At 46.0% G+C, this 19911-nt stretch overlaps 1 long non-coding RNA gene across 2 annotated transcripts; it reads left to right on the forward strand.

Moving 5' to 3' along the window:
* The first annotated feature begins 2634 nt into the window (after positions 1-2634).
* LOC147987775 (uncharacterized) lies at positions 2635-5206 on the forward strand. 2 transcript variants are annotated; one of them, XR_015617719.1, is made up of 2 exons: positions 2635-3655; positions 3796-5206. It is a non-coding gene; the product is annotated as an uncharacterized LOC147987775 (long non-coding RNA). The 2 variants fall into 2 exon arrangements; XR_015617718.1 differs by having other exon boundaries at positions 2635-3637.
* Positions 5207-19911: the final 14705 nt, after the last annotated feature.

Here is a 19911-nt window from a genome sequence, read left to right on the forward strand (position 1 = left end):
CGATCTGGTGTGTCGCGGTCGCCAGGGACGGCGGCGGCGTGACCGGATCGGTTCGCGGCGGCGCGGCCGGATCTATGCCCAAGCGTGGGCCTTAATCGCTGGTCTGTCGTCGGCACGGTGGCGGGTGCGACTCGTCGGCAGCTTGGCAGATCCGCCGGGATTCTACCCTTGTCTGATCCTTGATAGCGCGGGCATCTCCGAGGGAAACCCTAGATCTCCTTCGGATCAAGCGATGACGGCGATTTTGCGTCATAGTCCCTCTTTAGGGCATCATTTTGAAGTTTACTCCGGTTGAAGGGACCAGCGACATCGGTGGCGCACGTCTGGTGGAGCAACTGCCGATGAAAATCGCGCCGACTACGGTCATGGCGGACGATGACGGCGTCTTAGATGTCGTTCCCTTGTCGAGGCATCGTTGTTGCAGTATGCGTCATCAAACTCGGGATGCTCCGGGGAAACCCTAAATCTGGGTCTTCCGGATCGGACGATGATAGCGTTTTATCGCTTTCCCTCCTGGGGGCATCGTTTTGGAGCAAGTGATGGCTAGGGGATGGTGGAACGGTACTTCATCTCACACATTGATGGCGGCGGAGATCGGTGGCATGGCGCTGTGAAGGCTCGGCGTCCGATGCGTAGAGATGGACTCGCGCAGGAGGAGGTAGCTGTCTGGCGTCATGGTGACGTCGATGGCAGAGTGGCCAGACAAGGTAGAAGTATCAATATGATCTGAAGACGGGCCTGTGGAAGATGGCGGCGACGACACACGAGTGCGTCTGATCGGATTGTGCCCCAGACCCGGTATGTGGTTCGGCTGGGGTTTCCGGCTTTTGATGTTAGGTTTAGATGAGTGGTTTGGGTAGTGGCCCAGCTAGCATCCCTTCATTATATGGACAGGAGTAGCGGCATATGTTGCCAAGATGGTGGATTCAGGTATATTGTTTATAATACTTTGTAAGGTCCTTGATAATAATCAATAAAGTTACCGTATGCATCTTCCAGATACAGAAGCCGGAGGTCACGCTTCTTTTTTAAAAAAGTACATAGAATATGTTTGCGTCGCCATCGATCGTGCGCTTAAGAATGACTACTACGCCTAAAATTTATGGGTAAATGAAGTGAACTGTCGCCACGTTTATAGAATGAACGGCGAGTTGGATCCGCAGGCACGTCGCCATCTGAAACCGATCATTCCGGAATGGCGAGTTCGTTAGCTGGTGGCTAAACTTGATTTGTGTGTTGGGCGGGTTGTCAAACCGTGCCGTGACTTCTCGTTGTTGCATCCCCTCGACCGGAAGGCTCTATTCACCCGGACGGTTTTGTGAAAAGATGATCCGTTGCATCATTGGTGTAAAGGTCGACTTCATCCAAGAAGTGAAGCATCTAATGCAACCCAAAATTTAGGTTATATATTTGAAAGATATTACACTATTTTCTATTCTTTTGCATTGGTCTTCTTTGATTATTATTGTTTTTGTTTCCTTGTTGGTTTTCATTATTTCACATTTTTAGCTTTGGTTTTCTTGTGTCTCTATTTTTAATTTTGATTTTTTCCTTTTTTTTCACATTTCTTAGTTTCTTTCTCGGTTTCTTTGTTTCTTTTCATTGTATTCCTTCATTTTTTTTCTTTTTCGGCTTACGTCGGGTATTTTTAATATTCAACACATAACTACTTTTCTCAGTACACAATGTATTCCTTCAGTGTACATGCGAAATATTTTTGTTGGCACATGTTGAATTTTTTTTAATACATGATGTATATTTTTCCTCAAATACAAGTTCTAAACAATTTTTTATTAGATGGTCAACAACTTTCAATTACGTGGTGAACATTTCTTTAATGAAAATATTTTTTTCATATACATCACGGACATTTTTAAATACATAATTAACTTTGTAAAAAAATTATGTTTTATGTCTAGTTTTATTTAATGTACGTTGTACATTTTTCTGTATGCATCAGAAAGTATTATACATGTTTAATGATTTTTAAATATATGATCAACATTGTTTTTATGCACATTGTATACTTTTTGTATACAATACTAGTATACATCAGAAACACTTTTTCTATTCACATTTAACATTTTTCAAACACTTGATTAAAATTTTCCAAACGGTTGATTAAATAATTTAAATTAATTGATAACATAAATTAAATGTTTGGTTACCATTTTTAAATACAAGATTAATTTTTTTCATATAAATTTGTATATTTTTGCGTACATTTAGTCATATACATGAGAAACATTTTTCTATATACATTTAAAAAATTTCAAATGCTTGATTAACATTTTTCAAATACTTAAATAACGTTTTCAATATCTTTCATTATCAATTTTTAAATACATGATCAACTTAAAAAATATAAAAAATTCGTATGCGTGAGAAACATTATTTATATACACATTTAACATTGTTTAAACATTGGTTAACCTTTTTCCGACAGTTGATTAATACGCAATAAATGTTATTCATACACATTTGAAAACATGTCATTTTTTGTGTAAACAAGAAACATTTTTCATGCATATTTAATACTTTTTAAATGCCTGATTAGCATTTTCGAAAAACATTTACTTAAGAGTGTTTTTATATACATTTAGAATATTTGGAAGTATAAATAAAAATAAAATGATAGAAAAAGCGATAACAAAAAGAAAATTAGAAACAGGAAAAAATTGAAGTTGTGGCTTGCCTCCCGCACGCTGGGCTGGCCAAGTATAGCGCTCATTTCAGGTGAGGCTGCCCGTAAGCAAGACAGCAGGCGCGCCCATTAAAACCGGCCGGTGCTCCACTGAGAATATGCGTTGAGCTGATCACTATTTTATTTTCGGTTAGCCGGCTGTATCAGCCAGCTAGCCAGCAGGTGAAGATATTCAATTGAGAATATACGTCGCCATCGCCTGCGCTCCTTAAATATCTTCCGGGGGGAATAAATAAATAGATGGGGGAATGGCCGGTCAAACTTTGGCCACGTTTGTAGAAGAGCGAGTAGCAACATCACGTAGTACTAGGCGTTTATCCGAAGAGCAATGCTACACCTACGTAGCAGTCAAACGTAAAGTAATGTAATAGCTTAGATGGTTTTTTTAGTCGGAGGAAATTAGAAGATAGGCCCCATCCAGTTAAAATCAGGGGGTGAAGGGATTCGTAATTTGTCTAATTACGTAACAGTACGTAGGTTTTTACGTAAGTGTAGCATTTTTTTATCCGAAACCGTAGCATCACAGCGTGAACCTGCACCATTTTCCACGTGCCAGTCGGCTCAAACATCTGACGGAATACAGACCAAAAAAGAAAACTGACGGAGTACACTACTGCTAATCGCTGCGGAATCTAAAGATACCAGCTCAAACACGATAGCCCCAGCGAGCAAAAGGGCGACGACTTGACACGCGGTGTGTCGATGCCGACTTTTCTTGGCTTATTTATGTCCACCGTGCATGCATGCCACGAGGAAGAGGAGGCCCTGTCGCCAAGACCATATCCGATCTGTTCCGCTCGTGAAAAGCTAGCCAGGCCACCATGTCCAATTCAAACCAGGCGAAGTGCACAGCACGCCACCATCGTTCCGTGCGTGTCTCCGCCAACGTATGTGCTGCTATCATCGTCCAGGTCTCCACTCTCCACGCTGCAGGTGGGCGACGGGTGGCAGGTGTTGTTTTTCATATGTGTAAAGTATTTGGTTAGGCTGTTCTTTTCAGACTTTTGGTTCGGTTGCGTTCGGCCAAGAGATGGATTAGACAGACAGAGGCAGATTAAAATAGTTTGTTAATGTGAGACCGGTGCGAACAGACAAGGCCCTCGCGTCGCTCCCTCCCCGGGGCAACACACACGGCGGCTCAGGCGCCCCTCCACCGGACCCCCTCCTCCCTCGCCGTCGCCGGTGGGCTCCGCCGGGCGAAGCCCGCGCGGATCCGGTGGCGACGGGACATCTTCTTTCCGTGGCGTCACTCGTGAGGGGGAGACTTGCAGCGGCGGGCGACGGATGGCGGACGGCGTACGATGCTGGCGTCGGCTGCGGGTGGAGGCCTCGGTCCGCGTTCCTTCGTGGCCTGGGCATGGACGGCGTGCGTGCGCGCGGCGGCGTCGGCTTCGGATGCCTGCATGGGATGCGGATCGACGTCGAGCGCAGCAGCGGCGGGCGTGGCGACCGGCTGGGCATGGCGGATGTGGCTCTGGAGCGCGAGGTACGTTGCGGGGGGACGAGCTGCGCGTATGCTCTACTGCTCCGTTCGTGCAGCTCCGATTTGGATCTGAGCTAGTTCTTCGATCTGATTGCTGCACTTCACGATGCGGCTTTGGTGGCTGTGGTGGAGGTGGTCGCGGTGGTGCTGCGGTGGTGGACGGTGGCTACGGCCAAGGGTGGTGCGTGCCTGGGCGCGGTGGATCGTGGGATCCCGTGGCCAGGGTGAGGTCGGCCTCAGCAGGGGTGGTGATTGGTGGGCGGTGGTCAGTGGTTGCAGGTGGTCATCTCCAGGAGAAATCCCTGCTCCGGTTTTCATCATAGCCGGCTACGGCGGCACCTGCGGGTGTCGTGATCTTTCTTGAAAGCGTCGTTGTGGAGGTGTGCTCCTACTCCCCATGGCTTTGGCTCCGAAAGGAAACCTCAGATCTGCTAGATCGGGCGATGAAGGCGTCTTCGCATCTTTCTCCTCCTTGAGGGCATCGTCACGGAGCCGGCTACGACTGGGAGACTGGTGGATTGTGGCATCTTCGTCGTGGATGGCGGCATCTTTGCCACGTGGTTTGCTGAGGCGGGGCGCTGATTTCTGTTTGGCAACGATGATGGTGTTGAGAGGAGCTCGGGTCGCGGCATGGACTTCGGTAGCGATTCTTCCCGGCGTGTCCGAGTTGCTCTTCCGTGGGTTGTTTGGTTGCTTTGAAGTCGGAGCTGCGGTGGAGCGGGTCCAGGTGGTGACGATGACATGCGCCCGATGGTCGTTTGCAGTGGGCTCGATCGGCGCAAGTCCTGCATATTTTCCTTGTGATACTCGTCGTCAAAGTCGGAGATGTCGGTTGCTTGTGTGTGTGGCCATCTGTTGGCATGTGCTGTCGTGGCTTTCTTCGGCTGTTTTCTTCTTTGCAGTTTCGGGTTCCATGTCGATGGTCAGGTTGGCCGGTGGTGCCCATGTCATATGCGTTGGCTTGTATCGGTTTTAGCCCGGTTTTCTGTCAATTAACCGGACGATTTTCTTCTTTTTAATCAATGAAAATGACAAGTCTCTTGGCTTGTTTAAAAAAAAGTTTAATAAGCTGACCGACAAGTTTTTGCTTGGGCGGCTGCTTAAACAAAATGTTGAGGTGCATGCTTGCCTTCGACTCGACCGTCTGGTCGGTCTCTGCAGTTTGCGTGGTCTTGAGGCTCGTCGCTTCGGAAGGCTATTGTTATCGGTGATTTTCGCCGTCTTTCGGGACCCAAGGGGTGTAGGCACGTGTAAGCAGCCTGCCTGGCTGCACAACCACAAAGATCAATGCTGCCTTCCATGTAATTATTGTTGGGAATAGTCGGAGGAGCAGGCTGGTGAAATATGAAGTCGGCCATCGGATAGAAAAAGGCTTATTCCACACAAATAGAATATGCTTGCGTCGCCATCGATCGTGCGTTTAACTTAGCATCAAGGTTCTCTCAAGACTGACTACTATGTTTGGAGGGGGGGAATGCATGGCCGGTCAATTTATGGGTAAATGAAGTGAACTGTCGCCACCTTTCTAGAAGGAATGGCGAACTTGTTATTTGTTTCGGTAACTATTGCACAGTTGATTAGAGCATTTCGTCTACTGCAGTGGTTTTCTAGTGCGGCTCAGCTTGATGGATGCCGGAGCGGCGACCTCGGATAGCTAAGCATTTACGACTCTATGGGGCAGGGTCGTGCCTTTGCTTTGTGGGGGTGACGACGTGGTGCTGCGTGGGTACCGAGTTCGTCGACCCGCGCACACGGGGCAGCGGGGGAGGGGGGGGGGGGGGGGGGGCGGGCGGCCAGTATAGTATTAGGGCCGTATTTATTGAAAAAAAATGAAACCCATTTATCAACAGACAGCTCTCAGCCTCGCGTATAAAGGAAATAAAGAAGGAACACGATGGACCTGGCCCATGTTCACATGTATAGGTAAGCCACACGAACGTGGAAAGGAAACCTGTGATCGTGCCCTATTTGTTCGGATCACGGGATCAGACCATGAGTCCGATCGCTCCCTTCCTTCTTTCGCCTGTTCGTCTTCAATAGATGTAAGATTCTTACTGATGAACAAGAACTACGCGGGCACGCGGCTACACTAGGTACGACGACGACTACGTCTCTGCGCGCCGTCTAATCCTTCCCTGTACTGTTCTAGTGTTCTTCCTGTTCCTTACATAATCATGAATTCTTGAATCTCGGTAAAACAAAACAGGAATTGTCGCATTGAGGCGCTCGAATCATTGTGCACAGAATAAAATTATATCCAGATTAGATTAGAGAGAAGATACTATTGATGTGCCCTAGATTTTCTATAATTGATCTTATATCTGCATAGCTCTGCGCTAATTTTAAAAACAAATTGTTCCATTTAATTTCAGCACCATCATGTGAGGCTTAGGTAGAAAGTATCCATCCAGTAGTGATTAAAAGAAAAACGAAATATGTATGTGGCAACCGTGTGACAGATTGCAAAACTGCCACACGATCTCATCAACATCCGCGGACACGATCTCGCCTGGCAGCCACGATCGAACCGCACCGTTTTGCTTCTCCCGCGCGGGCGATCGTGCGGTCCTTTTTTCCTCTCTGAGAGAAAAAACTAGCGTTTGGGTTCGATCCCTTGACCAACAGGTTTGCATGTAGGCTAAGTACCACTGGGATAATTTCATTTACATGTGCACAAGCTGATTAGCTAAGTATTCAGGGTGTCAGAGTTCAGATGGATCCAAACCAAGATTTGATCCATCTCGTGCCGCATAAATAGAAAAGCTTGGGCACTCGCTAAATTAACCGGCACTTCTATAAACAACTGATTAGTGTTCAAAATTTGCTGCTACTATATATATTGGCATCTCAATTTCCGTACATCTCAACTTCCACACTTCTATATTTATTTTAGCTGATGATGGTAACCTCGGTGTAAACAAGATGTTAATTTATGCACCGCAAACATGATAACATATGAACACACACCATGGTAACTTTGACTGGGAAAAAATTGTTGAATTTTACCACTGTAATTTCTATCTCCATAACATGGAAACTTAAGATCTGCAGATCTAATAACTCACACACAAACTCTTGTAATTTTGTGTAAAAAGTCTGGTAATATACGCACCACAGTGTTGGGAACTTACGTACAAACACCATGGTAAACTTTGACCGGAGAAAAAATGTTAAAATCATATCCCGGTAATTTCTGCGTAAATAGCATGGTAATATATGTGTTGCAAACCTAATAACTTAGGTACAAACACCACAATATCTTTTACCTAGGGAAGCCAACTTATAAGCATGCCTTCACCTCCGCGCCCCTCGTGACCACCTAGCTGGCATCACCACCACCGGCGTGTGACAACAACATTGGCAGGAGCAGGAAGAGACTTCACTTCAAGGTTACATTGCCTAGTAGGCTCGCGAAATGTTTCATGAAGTGTGTGTCTGGTTCTTTCTGGTGTGGATAGTAATTGTGGTCGAAAATGACATGTAACTTTTGATCAAATAAGATTTTTAAAGCAGCGTAGGCTTGATAATTTGCATATAAACATCATGATACCTTTTTGACTCAGGGTAAACAAATATTGGAAAATATACCTACAATAATTTTTGTGTAATAGCATGGTAATATACGCATTGCAGACTTGATAACTTACGTCCAAAACATCATGATAATTTTTGACCTGAGAAAAAATACCGTTGAAACAATACTCCGGTAATTTTTATGTAAAAAAACATGGTTTTTAAGCAACCCATACCTGATAACTTACAAACAAAATCATGTTGATTTTTTGACCCGAGACTTTTTTGTTTGAAACTTGTCCGGTAATTTCTATGTAAATAACATGATGATATAAACTCCAATAACCGATAACTTAGACACAAACATGGTAACTTTTTGACCCAGGAAACTTTTTGTCGAAAACACATCGTCGCTAGCTTATGTGTAAATAGTATGCTAATATACCTCCCACGTAATCGATAACTTACGAACAAAACACCGTGGTAACATTAACCAAGGGATGAAAAAGTTGTTCAAAAATATACTTGCGAGAACTTTTTGTAAAAATAGCATGCTAATATACGAACTGTTCAGCTGATAACTTGCGTATAAACAACGCGGTAAATTTGAGAAGGGGGGAACGCGGTAAATTTGAGGAAGGGGGGACAGTTGTTGAAAAATGTACCTTAGTAATTTTTATGTAAATAGCATGGTCATATAAGAATTTAATACTGATAACTTAAGTACAAACACCGCCGTGACATTTTTTACCATGGAGGAAAAAGTTGCTGAAAAATATAGCACGGTAATTTCTATGTAAATAGCATGGTAATATAAGAATTTCGATACCTGATAACTTAAATACAAACACTGCGGTAACATTTTTGACTAAGGAGGAAAAACTTGTTGAAAAGTATAGCATGGTAATTTCTATGTAAATTGCATGGTATCATAAGAATTTCATACCTGATAACTTAAGTACAAACACCGCGGTAACATTTTTGACCAAGGAGGAAAAAGTTGCTAAAAATATAGCACGTTAGCTTAAGAACAAACAGCACGGTAACATTTTTGAACAAGGAGAAGAAAGTTATAGAAAAATATAGCACAGTATTTTCTATGTAAATAGCATTGTAATATACGAACCTCATACCCGATAAATTTACCAAACACCGCGGTAACATTTAACCAAGAGGGGAAAATTGTTAAAATCCATACTCGACAACTACTATGTGAACCTCATGTCAGATAAGTTAAGTACAAACACTATGGTGATTTGCATCTGAAAAAGGAGGGCAAGGGACGCTTGAGTTTGTTAACCATCTGAGCTGGTGTAAAACGTCTAGAAAAAATGTTCCAAATCCCAGACAAGTGAGTATGTCTGTTTGAATTTTCAGTTTCATTCGATCTCATTTCAAGAAGGTACAAGTAACGTGTAAGTTGAAAGAAACCAATAAGATGGTGTAGCCCAGTTGGTTGTTGTTGGTTAATTAGTTTCAGAGATTTGTGCGAGGGGAACGGGATAGCCCAGAAAATCGGGAGAAGAAGGGATGGATTTCGTGCGGCATGAGGGTGTGTGGTGGTTTTAGCAATCTGGCACACGGTTGCCAGTTATCACAGTCCAAAGAAAAAAGGAAGGAGGTAGATGAGATGAAAAGATCATCGCGTAAATTTTTTAAGAGTGATACAAGCACTTCAAGAAATCTAGATGAGTTGGCGATAGTTCTTGCGATGACCAAACTAAGGGCCTGTTCTGAAGTCCTCTCACTCCAAGCTTCTCCAACTACAGGCGTGGAGCCGGACAGAACGGTTTTAGCTCCGTGGAGCCAGCTTCATGAAGCTTTACAAGTCTGTAGTGCAAATTGCTGAAGTTGCTAAAGCCCAGCTTCACAAAACAAAGAAGCTAGGAGTTCCTACTAATTACAAAAGGATGCCACCGCGAAGTAGAAAAACGATTCGTGAAACAGATCCCCGACGCCCTGTGGGATGCTCGCTTCGCTACTACGCATGTGGCCAGCGCTCCACCACACAACGATACAAGCTAGAGCCATATGGGCTGCCTTCATCCGGCCCAAACTGGCGTCCAACGGGCCAATAGCATCCCAGCTGGGCCAAATCATGGAGAGAAGCTACGAATGTTGTCGAACGAATCGAATCGCTAGGTGAAGTTCGAAGCTAGCTTCAGAAGCTGATTTTGTGGAGTTTGAGAAGCTCAGAGAGGTTCATGAAGGAAATATGCCCTAGAGGCAATAATAAAGTTATTATTTATTTCCTTATATCATGATAAATGTTTATTATTCATGCTAGAATTGTATTAACTGGAAACATAATACATGTGTGAATACATAGACAAACTTAGTGTCACTAGTATGCCTCTACTTGACTAGCTCGTTAATCAAAGATGGTTATGTTTCCTAACCATGAACAAGGTGTTGTTATTTGATTAACGAGGTCACATCATTAGTTGAATGATCTGATTGACATGACCCATTCCATTAGCTTAGCACCCGATCGTTTAGTATGTTGCTATTGCTTTCTTCATGACTTATACATGTTCCTATGACTATGAGATTATGCAACTCCCGTTTGCCGAAGGAACACTTTGTGTGCTACCAAACATCACAACGTAACTGGGTGATTATAAAGGAGCTCTACAGGTGTCTCCAAAGGTACATGTTGGGTTGGCGTATTTCGAGATTAGGATTTGTCACTCCGATTGTCGGAGAGGTATCTCTGGGCCCTCTCGGTAATGCACATCACATAAGCCTTGCAAGCATTGCAACTAATGAGTTAGCTGCGAGATGATGTATTACAGAACGAGTAAAGAGACTTGCCGGTAACGAGATCGAACTAGGTATTGGATACCGACGATCGAATCTCGGGCAAGTAACATACCGATGACAAAGGGAACAACGTATGTTGTTATGCGGTCTGACCGATAAAGATCTTCGTAGAATATGTAGGAGCCAATATGGGCATCCAGGTCCTGCTATTGGTTATTGACCGGAGATGTGTCTCAGTCATGTCTACATTATTCTCGAACCGTAGGGTCCGCACGCTTAATGTTACGATGACAATTATTATGAGTTTATGCATTTTGATGTACCGAAGTTAGTTCGGAGTCCCGGATGTGATCACGGACATGACGAGGAGTCTCGAAATGGTCGAGACATAAAGATTGATATATTGAAAGCCTATGTTTGGATATCGGAAGTGTTCCGGGTGAAATCGGGATTTTACCGGAGTACCGGGAGGTTACCGGAACCCCCCCGGGAGCTACATGGGCCTTAGTGGGCTTTAGTGGAAAGGAAAAAGGGGCAGCCCAAGGTGGCCGCGCGCCTCCCCCCTCCCCTAGTCCTATTAGGACTAGGAGAGGTGGCCGGCCCCCCTCTCTCTCTTTCCTCCCCTTAAGGGATCCTATTCCAACTAGGATTGGGGGGGGGGGGAATCCTACTCCCAGAGGGAGTAGGACTCTCCTGGCGCGCCCTCCTTGGCCAGCCAGCCCCTCCCCCTTTTCTCCTTTATATACGGAGGCAGGGGGCACCTCTAGACACACAAGTTGATCATTGAGATCGTTCCTTAGCCGTGTGCGGTGCCCCCTGCCACCATATTCCACCTCGATCATATCGTTGTAGTGCTTAGGCGAAGTCCTGCGTCGGTAGAACATCAAGATCGTCACCATGCCGTCGTGCTGACGGAACTCCTCCCCGACGCTTTGCTGGATCGGAGCCCGGGGATCGTCATCGAGCTGTACGTGTGCTAAGAACTCGGAGGTGCCGGAGTAACGGTGCTTGGATCGGTCGGATCGGGAAGACGTACGACTACTTCCTCTACGTTGCGTCAACGCTTCCGCAGTCGGTCTGCGTGGGTACGTAGAAAACACCCTCCCCTCTTGTTGCTATGCATCACCATGATCTTGCGTGTGCGTAGGAATTTTTTTGAAATTACTACGTTCCCCAACAGTTCAGAACAGGCCCTAATACTAATCAGGTCAAAAATGAAATACTAATGTGTCTGATGATCCTACAGAATACAATGTTGACATCAACATGGATGGTATCAATGTGAGTGATCCTGAGCACATATTTAATTCATCTCCGCCAGAATCTGCTAGTGTTGATGCACTTGGCTGTTTTTTTTATTTGCACACTGATATTGGATGCACTTGACTGTCTTTTTAATACAAATTTATTTCGAGGTAGGTTAGTTATACTATTTAAACATTTATACTAAGGATCCCAAAGGGCCTCGGATTATAGTTTCGCCCAGGGCCCTGAAATCTCAAGACCGGACCTGATCGTTTGTGGTCTGCCGGCGGCGTCTCGTGTAGCATGGGCTATAAGACATCCATGTTGTGCAGCGGTGCGGCTCGCCTGCGAGTGGTGGAAGTCAGAGCGGCGGTTCCGGATCCGAGGGTGTGTGTTTTAGTGCGGTTGTAGCCTTGTGTCGTGTGGTCGGCGAGGCTTCATCGCATGTGCTGTTTTTGGCCTAGTTTCCCTTATAAATTGGCCGCTATGTCAATAATATGTTCAGGTGAGGAAACTTTCCCCCGGTGATTATCAAAAGAATAATAAAACAGTTTTGCTAAAGCACATCTAGATGTGCCATAAGTATTGCACATCTAAATCTTATGTCGTTAATCTTACATTAAGATTAAGATTTGTGTGAATATTTCTTTTTTCCTTTTCTTTTTTCTCCTTATTTGGTTTACTCACTTAGATGTGTAATAACTATAGCACATCTAGAAGTGCCCTATACACACCCATAATAAAACTATTGCACGGCTGATCACTCAGCAGCTGGTAGTGTTAAACTTGATTTGTGTGTTTGTATGCACTCGGGCGGCTACTGATAGAACTGATCGGATGCGTCGGTGGCCAAGTAGTGTAAAATGGCACACAAAGTTGGATGTGACCTGCCTGCAGTTGCCTCGACTTGAAGATCTGTTTGCCAAGAAAGAGTTGTATTTTTATCTGTCTGCTTCACACAATCGTAATTGTAGTAGCCCAGGTCCAGGAGTAGCGATGGATAATAAACACAAACAGATCCTTGCTGTTTTCGTGTCACGAACGTAGCAGGTTAAACAGGGGGCAGTGAAATCTTCAAGACCGGGGTTAGCGGTCAACGCCGGGGAAAGTGAACCATTACAGCCTGCCTTTCAAGTTCTCTTCCCCTTTCCTGAAACTTGCCTTGCAAGCTTTGGTTTGCTCTTCTTCAAGAGGAGCCACAGTCCACAGGTTGTCTCATCTGTCTGCACCTTGATGAGAAAGAAACACCACTATTCCGGGCCGGGTTCGGTGAGGACCGAACGGGACGGCAGGGCGTCCGGCCCCCGGTCGCCGTCGCCGGAGCCAGGGCCACTACGGCCCCGTGCCCAGTTGGCTGCCGCTGCTGCTCAGATTAGATATGCAATGAGAATGGAATATGCGTCGCCATCAAGCCTTAACTACATCCTCCGGGCAAAATCCGGTACTGGAGTACTACAGAAATTCAAAGAAAGTAGTACTACCGGAGTACATGAAAATAGATGGGGAAACGACTGGCCACCTTTCTACAATGGCGAGCAACGGCATCACGTGGTACGTAGCCATCCAACATTTTTCCACGTGTATCTCAAATGCCGGGGAGAGGAAGAACCGTCGGATTCCCGCCAAAGTCTGGGAAGCAAAATATCTTCGGAAATGTTATCATTGTCCCGGCGAACGCCCTTTCTATTGTTGCACGAATCATGGCGCAAGGCCCTTGCCATGAAGATTTTTTGGACTTGTTCACTGTAACACCCTTCCTAACGAACGCAGTCGTGTTGAAATCTGAAAAAAAAAAAACGAACCACGCTAGGTGAACTCATTACTCATACTCGCGCAACGGTGGTGGGTGTGCTTACCACTTGGAACAGAGAGGGTCTTGTTTACACTTGCCACAAAACTGCTATATGTATATGAAACGTATTTGTTTTTCCAATTGAAAGTTCGGCCAGAAAAAAATTCAGAAAACCCAGGAGAAAAATCATTGTTGTAACATAAAAAATAATCCCTATCTTTTTACCTTGCCATGTGTTTTTTTATTTACGAATTCCAAAAGTTGCCATGTCTTAGAGAACAACTTCTTTTTAAAACTTGCCATGTTTTGATAGGAAGCATGACAAACTTTATAATTTATAACATGATATTTTATTATTTTAGAGGATTGCAATTTTAATATCAAGAGGATGACCATTTTAGCATTGAGAGGATGACACCTTTATTTTTAATGTGTGGAAATAATGTTTTTAAGAGCTTTTAATTTTTATAATTATTGACCCGGCATTTTCATTGATTAGACCCTGATAGTTTAAGTGTATTAGCATGGTGGTTTTACTGTAGGTAGCATGTCATTTCTATTATTGTTGGCATGCCATTTTTATTATCAAGTAGATGGCATTTTATTAATAAGAGGTTGGCAATTTTATTATTAAGAGCATGACATTTTCATATTTAAGAGGATGAAATTTTTAATAATAAGATGATGACAATTTTATTATTAAGATGATGACATTTGTACAGCAGGAGGAATCCCTACCTATGCACAAGAGGAGTAATTGAAGAGGGATTTTAGATCTTCGAAAACACTCTTCGCGCAAGGCCGGTGCATAAATCTTCTTGCAAGGCCGTTGCCATGAAGATTTTCTGGAGTCGTTCGCTGTAACACTCTTCCTCGCGAATGCTTCCGTGTTAAAATCTCAAATAAAAAAAGCACTCTAGGCGGACTCAAACACGTGCAACGGTAGTGAGTGTGCTTACCACTTGGAATAGAGAGGGGTTTGTGTACACTTGCGATAAACTGTGTTTTTGTTTTAGATTTGTTTTTTCATTTGAAAGTTCGGTCGAAAAAAAAATCAGAAAATCCTGGAAAAAATCATTGTTGTAACATAAAAAATACCTACATTTTTTCTTGCCATATGTTTTTTTATGAATATCAAAAGTTGCCATGTCTTAAAGAACAACTTCTTTCTAAAAATTGTCATGTTTTGGTAGGAAGCGTGACAATCTAATGAGAGCAAAGTCACCCGCAAAAAAAAAAATCTAATGAGAGCAGCCATGTGGCCATCTGCTCCCAACCGGCGAAGAGAGGAGAGAAAAGTATTTACTTTATTCCGCTTCCTTAAACTATATCTGAGAGCATTTTCAGCCGCGTCGCCAACAGATCCTCTCCAAACATTTTTTTGTCGCCGGCGCCCAAAAAAGGCCTAGTCACCCCTCCCCCCTTCCCTCTCAGTAGCCCGTTTTTTGTTGGTTTGAGCTGAAACTGGCGTCGGCGGACCCAGGCCAAACCCGGCGCCCTTGGGGCGCCCGGGACGCGGTTTTTGGCGCGAAAGGGGATGGGCCCGCCGAGTAAGCGAGATGCTGGTTCTCGTCCTCATCGCCTCGGTTCCCGCGGAAATCAATGCCAAGGCTGCCGCGCCGGTCAGCCTTCATTGATGCCTCACGGGCAGCGCAATATAGGCGACACCGACACGCGTCCCCCTGCGCCCGTCACGCGTCGCCCGACATGCAGGCTCTCATCGCCCCGCTTCGGCTATAAAAGCCGATCTCCCCGCCGGTGAACGCCATAGTCACCACACCTCGCCTCGTAGCGCAACACAAAGCAAAACTCCCCCCTCTTCCCCGCCGACGAGCAATGGCTGAGAGGTACCCTGGCGACGCCGCGGCGGCGAACGGCTACGGCCGCCGCCATCTCCACGAGGAGTAGGCGCGCCTCCCCTACGAGGCCGACTACCCGACGCCCCCGGACATGCGGGTGCCGGGGGTGTGGAAGTTGAGTGCCGCCGGCGTTCCGGTTCCACCGGTGCCCGAAGGGGCTGCACGGTGGGCCGAGATCGCCCGCATCCGCGCCTCGCTGACGGAGGCGCGGCGAAACGAGCCGAGATACACCGTCGACAGCCATACGGTGTGGACGATGTTTTTCGTGCGCCACCACCAAGAGGAGATCACCTCCGCCAACGGCACCATCTCACGCGACCGCTTGAACGCCAACGGGCGGCGCGAGTGGCGGGGTGTGCCCGGCCGCACCCTCGAGGCTGTCCTCGACTACATCAAGACCGGCAACACGTCGCGCCTCGAGTACCCGCCGCGCCCGTCGTTCTCTCACCGACGTGGCAGCTCCTGGACGCCGCGGCGAATGGAACCGGGGACGTCCTTCTCGTCGGGCTCCGGCTCGCCGGCGCTCCGCTCCGTCAAGCCGGAGTCGGAGGAGGAGACGTCGCTTCGGCTCCGCACCCGCAGCGGCGCCCTCATAATCAACGAGGGCGGCCGCCCCTCCCCGCGCTCCATCCGCCTGGTCCGACCGAAACCCGAGCCGGGGCTGCTCCCCGTGAACCCGGAGCATGCGGACATGGTGGCCCCCGACGACGAGGCCGCCCTCAAGTGGGCGAGGGAGGACTACGTCCGCGAGCAGTTGCTCCGCCAGCGCCGGGCATACGCGGAGCTCCAGGCCCGGCGCCGCGGACGCGAGGATGGTGGCGTCATCGTCCTCGACAGCGATGACCATGAGGGCGAGGCCGGGCCGTCCAACCCCCCACCGCGCCAAGGCAACCCTGGCTAGGGTGCAGTAGGGACGGCTGCGGCTGCGGCGGGGCGCGCGACGACGGCGGCGGCGGCGACTACACCCGCTTCTACAGGCTCCTCGGCATGTAGATGGCGGGCGGCGGCCGCGGCGTCGCACGGCTAGGCTAGTTCTAGGCGTAGTTCGCATGTTTAACTGTTTTTGTGCAAATTTCTATCAAATATCGCCGAGTTTGTGCCAGATCGCCGAGTTTGTATAAATTCTACAAAATATCGCCGAGTTCGCGCACTTTTTGCGGTGACCTGGGGGGCCTCGACTAGGAACGCAACCGCCCCCACACGCCAAGTGAACGCCGGTTCAGCCCCAGGCGGCTCTTTTTCAGCATCCTGGAGGACCGTACGGCTGGAGATGCGAATTCAGTGGGAGAAGACGTTCCATAGGAATGAGTGTATGCGCGTGTATATAAGCGCTTGCGTCTATATTGTGTTAAAAAAAACTTTTGTTTTAAAACTTGCCATGTTTTGATAAGAAGCATGACAATCTACTGAGAACAGCCACGTGGCCGTCTGCTCCCAACAGGCGAGGAGAGGAGAGAAAAGTGTTTACTTTATTCCGCTTCGTGAAACTATATCCGACGGAGATACTATCATCTACCACTAATCACTGCTGAATCTAAAGATATTCCCTCCGTTTCTTCTTAGTCTGCATATAAGATTCGGTCAAAATCAAACTTTGTTAATTTTGACTAAGTTTATAGAAAAAAATATCAAGATTCACAGTATGAAATCAGTATTGCTAGATGCGTCATAAAATTAATTTTCATACCATATAGATTTAGTATTGTAGTGTTGATATTTTTTTTTTATAAAATTGATGAAACTTTATAAAGTTTGACTTTGAGCAAATCTTATATACAAACTAAAAAATCGGAGGGAGTAGCCCCAGCGCGCAGAAGGGCGAGGACGTGACACGCGGTGAGTCGATGCCGACCTGTCCTGCCTTTATCCCTTTCGTGGCTGTCCACTGTGCATGCAGAGGAGGCCTTGTTGTCGCCAAGACCATATCCGATCTGTTCCGATCGTGGAAAGGTAGCTAGGCCAGTGGCCACGATGTCCGGTTCACACCAGGCGAATTGCACAGCACGCCATCGTTTCGTGCGTGTTTTGGACAACGTATGTGCTAGTGTCATCGTCCAGGTCTCCGCGCAGCTGGTCCTCAAGAAGGTGGCAGGTGTTGTTTTCAGACGTGTAAAGTATCAAGAGATGGATTAGAACAGTTGGTTAAGCTGATGGACAAGTTTTTTCTTGGACGGCTGCTTAAAAAAATGTTGAGGTCACCCGCAAAAAATAATTTGTTGAGGTGCATGCTTGCCCTCGACCGTTAGGTCGGTCTCTGCAGTTTGCGTGGGCTTGTGGCTCGTCGCGTCAGGAGGCTATTGTTCTCGGTGATTTTTGGTACAGCCAACTGAAAGATCAAGGTTGCCTTGGCATGTAAAACGTCGGCTCAGTGATCGTTTTCTATCCATCCGTCTACCTCGCTTACCTGTCCGCTTCACTGAATCGCATCGGAGTACCCCCAACCCCAAGTCCAGGAGCAGGGAATAAGCACATACATATCCCTTGCTGGTCTCTGTGACTGTCACAAACGCAGCAGATAAACAGGGATTAGTGAAATCATCCGCACGTACCAGTTCGTATTGGTTACAAAGGAATAGAATCGCGAACCCTGACCATGGATGACTCAAAAACAAGCAGGCAGCAACAGCAGGGCAACCGTGCAGTCGCTTGGAGTCTGAATAAATAGGAATCAAGCTGTATGTACATGTACTGATTCTGTTGATTATACAGCTGCCAGGAATGATTATCACTGCCGGTAGAGATCGAATGCCAAAGCATATCTCCCTCCGTCTTGCTCCCAACATGTGAACTGTCTCACAGTAAGTAAGTTTTTTTTTCTTTTTTTTGTTGGTAAGTAAGTTTAACAGGTTGACTTTCCACACGACACTTGAACTTGTCTTGCAAAAGCAGTAATAATAAATTACATTCCATTCCAAGCTTGCCTTTTTCCTTCCCACCACGATAATAGTCAATTGAGGACGAGTGAGGCGTTTTCGTGACCATGCTCCACGGAGCCTGATTTTTTCGGAAAAATCAAAATTCAAAGTTTTTGGGTTTTAAACAATCTAAAAAACGTATGCAAGTATACAAGGATAAAATGAATATGTGTGTAAAATTCATGATGAAATACCTTGAAATGCAACCCACTCATGGACTTTGAGGAATAGTACCATGTGCCGAAAAGCCTCGGACTTATTTTTTTACAACCCTCATTTTAATGAATATGTACATGTGTATTTTTCATAATTTTTTGAAACATAGAAATATGAATTTTGAAAATTACAAACGAAGGCCTCCATAGGCATGTTTCGACTTAGAACTGCCTTGCAAGTTTTGTGTTCACTTGTCTGAAATTCCGCGTGCCAATGGAATGCAATTATTGTTGGGAACAGTTGGAGGAGCAGGCTGGCGACCGATGAAGCCGGCCAGCGGATAGAAAAAAGGTTTATTCCAAACAAATACGTAGAATATGCTTGCGTCGCCATCGATCGTGCGCTTAACTAGCATCAAGCTTCTCTCGAGACCGACTACCATGCTTCAAATTTGTACAGGAGAACGCATGACCGGTCAATTTATGCGTAAATGAAGTGAAATGTCGCCACGTTTATAGAATGAACGGCGAGTTGGATTGGATCCGCAGGTACGTCGCCATCTGAAACCGATCGTTCCGGAATGGAGAGTTCGTTATTTTCTCTGTAACTATTGCATGGTCGGTCACTCAGTAGCTGGTTGTTAAACTTGATTTGTGTCTTGGGTATGCACTTGGGCAGTTGGGCGGCCACTGACAGTAGCTGATCGGATTCGTCGGCGGCCAAGTAGTAGTATAAAGATGGCGTTCAAAGTTGGACGTGACCTGCCTCGGACGCTGATGTTCTGATCCCGAGCTAACGCGAGCTCTGAGCTTAGATGAACAGTAAAATGTTTTTTTTATTCTGACTTTTTTATGTCAAACATTTACAAATGTTTTGATAGCTTTTAAAATTTTATAATCAGATGACATTTCTGAAAATGTGGCAAAAAAATAAATGACCTAAAATGTTATTTTCAAACGCATTTTGGAGCATCGATTTTTTATGCCACGTTTTCCATGAATGTCGTTTCATGACGAAAATTTGCGAGCTATAATTTTTTTTGTTAATGTTTCACAAAAGAAAATCAAAATTGGTTGATTTTTTTTAAATATATTTTACTGTTCACTCGAGCTCACATGAGCTCGGGATTAGAACAACACTTTCGGCTACCTGCCTGCAGTAAATTGCTATCTAGTGATCTAAGACGTCTTATATTAGTTTACGGAGGGAGTGCCTCGACTTGAAGACAAACATTGTATCGTGTTGTGTCGTGTTGCTCGTGAAAAAAGAGAGGAGATGCGTCTAGCATCGTCGGAGGGCGTGCGGAGCTGTGTCTCCGGCGGATCTCGCGGGATTCGGTCGGTGCTTGTATTTGGTGGATCCACTCGGATCCGGTCTTCATTCGTCTACGTTCATGTGTCTCGGGTTGGATCCTTCCCATCTATACGTCTTTCATCCGCGGCGGTTGCTATTGCACTGATCCTATAGGGCCTTAGCACGAC

This window comes from Triticum urartu, chromosome 2A (genome assembly GCF_056163025.1).
Source record: "Triticum urartu cultivar PI428250 chromosome 2A, HENAU_Tu73, whole genome shotgun sequence".
Taxonomy (NCBI): domain Eukaryota; kingdom Viridiplantae; phylum Streptophyta; class Magnoliopsida; order Poales; family Poaceae; genus Triticum; species Triticum urartu.